Genomic DNA, 2,500 nt, shown 5'->3' with positions numbered 1-2,500 from the left:
CGTGTCTCTCGATTCGTCGTATCGCGTTATATTATACTTTACGTAGTGTAACAACCAAGTATGTACGTACGATTCGTCTCGACCGCTGGGGATATTCACTGACACACGTGAAAATGATAAAAAGATTCTTTTTCGTTCTGTAAAACTGTGCCGACCGACGGACGCACGTAGATCTCTCTGCCTCATGCGCTCTTCCTCTTATCGTCGTCGTCGTCGCTCTCGCTACAATCTATCCTCATGGAATAAATGTTGATTCATTGTAGTCGATCTGCGACGTCGCGACGATATGAGAAAACGTTAGAGACGGAGTTCTTAAAAGATTCAGTGTATTCGTATAGTGTGTATAATTTTTATATTATATATGAACGGTCGTTTCTAAAATTCTTTTTGTTAATTTTTACATTTATCATGTACAAAAAATACACAACCCGAGTATCGGTACGATCACTCAAACACCGGGCGTCGATCCCAATGTTTTACGATAATAATCGTTGAACAATACATACGTACACGTCGTGTGCGAAGTGTTATTTTGAAAAAAAAACTCGATCTCGTTTAGAACGTTCGAATTCGTGACCGTTATGTGTCATTATGTGAAGACGCCTCCGCCGCCGCCGCCGCCGCCGCCGCTGTCGTCGCGTTATATATTATAGCGCACGCACGCGCGCGCGCGTGCTTAAAGCGCGTTTGTGTCTCATATAAATTTTTATAAGAGTCAACCGTTAAAATCTATCGCGTCTAACGCGATCGACGATACGGTGAGACGCTCGTTTCATACTGTGCGTATATTGTACATGCATGCATAAGTTTGTGTGTATTTTATATGCGAATATGAAACGAGAAGAGTAATTGACGACTTCAACAAGTCTCGGTTAGCTCCCTGGTTGATCCTGCCAGTAGTTATATGCTTGTCTCAAAGATTAAGCCATGCATGTCTCAGTGCAAGCCGTATTAAGGCGATACCGCGAATGGCTCAATATATCAGTTTTGGTTCCTTAGATCTTACTCAGTTACTTGGATAACTGTGGTAATTCTAGAGCTAATACATGCAATCAGAACTCTGACCAGTGATGGGATGAGTGCTTTTATTAGATCAAAACCAATCGACGGAGGGCGTCTCGTCCGAAGTCGTTAATTTTGATGAATCTGGATAACTTTTGCCGATCGCATGGTCCAGTACCGGCGACGCATCTTTCAAATGTCTGCCTTATCAACTTTCGATGGTAGTTTCTGCGACTACCATGGTTGTCACGGGTAACGGGGAATCAGGGTTCGATTCCGGAGAGGGAGCCTGAGAAACGGCTACCACATCCAAGGAAGGCAGCAGGCGCGCAAATTACCCACTCCCGGCACGGGGAGGTAGTGACGAAAAATAACGATACGGGACTCTTTCGAGGCCTCGTAATCGGAATGAGTACACTTTAAATATTTTAACGAGGAACAATTGGAGGGCAAGTCTGGTGCCAGCAGCCGCGGTAATTCCAGCTCCAATAGCGTATACTAAAATTGTTGCGGTTAAAAAGCTCGTAGTTGCATTTGTGCGCCGCGCTGTCGGTGCACCGCATCCGCGGTGATACTGACACGTCTGCGGAGCATATCGTCGGTGAGCCGGCGGTAAAACGCCGGTTCAATATCAAAATCCTATCGCGGTGCTCTTCAGTGAGTGTCGAGATGGGCCGACAATTTTACTTTGAACAAATTAGAGTGCTCAAAGCGGGCTCAAAATGCCGCTTGAATATTTCGTGCATGGAATAATAGAATATGATCTCGGTTCTATTTTGTTGGTTTTCAGAACTCCGAGGTAATGATTAATAGGGATAACTGGGGGCATTCGTATTGCGACGTTAGAGGTGAAATTCTTGGATCGTCGCAAGACGAACATCAGCGAAAGCATTTGCCAAAGGTGTTTTCATCAATCAAGAACGAAAGTTAGAGGTTCGAAGGCGATTAGATACCGCCCTAGTTCTAACCGTAAATATGTCATCTAGCGATCCGCCGACGTTACTACAATGGCTCGGCGGGCAGCTTCCGGGAAACCAAAGATTTTGGACTCCGGGGGGAGTATGGTTGCAAAGCTGAAACTTAAAGGAATTGACGGAAGGGCACCACCAGGAGTGGAGCCTGCGGCTTAATTTGACTCAACACGGGAAATCTCACCAGGCCCGGACACCGGAAGGATTGACAGATTAATAGCTCTTTCTTGATTCGGTGGGTGGTGGTGCATGGCCGTTCTTAGTTGGTGGAGCGATTTGTCTGGTTAATTCCGGTAACGAACGAGACTCTAGCCTGCTAAATAGGCGTCGTCATTTAGGTGTGCTCGATTTCGGTCGAGCAACTCACTGGCGGCGTATTAAAATTCTTCTTAGAGGGACCGGCGGCTTCGAGCCGCACGAGATTGAGCAATAACAGGTCTGTGATGCCCTTAGATGTCCTGGGCCGCACGCGCGCTACACTGAAGGAATCAGCATGTTCTCCCTGGCCTAGAGGCCCGGGCAACCCG

General features: G+C 46.6%; 1 non-coding gene across 1 annotated transcript in view; it reads left to right on the top strand.

Moving 5' to 3' along the window:
• Positions 1 to 877: 877 nt before the first annotated feature.
• LOC125076602 overlaps positions 878 to 2,500 on the top strand; it is a 1,903-nt gene continuing 280 nt past the window's right edge. The window contains exon 1 of the ribosomal RNA XR_007120545.1: positions 878 to 2,500. This exon is cut by the window's right edge and continues 280 nt beyond it. This is a non-coding gene — a ribosomal RNA (small subunit ribosomal RNA).

The sequence above is a fragment of the Vanessa atalanta genome, unplaced genomic scaffold (genome assembly GCF_905147765.1).
Source record: "Vanessa atalanta unplaced genomic scaffold, ilVanAtal1.2, whole genome shotgun sequence".
Taxonomy (NCBI): domain Eukaryota; kingdom Metazoa; phylum Arthropoda; class Insecta; order Lepidoptera; family Nymphalidae; genus Vanessa; species Vanessa atalanta.
Note: the sequence above shows the minus strand (reverse complement) of the source record. Positions and strands in the feature narration are given on the sequence as shown.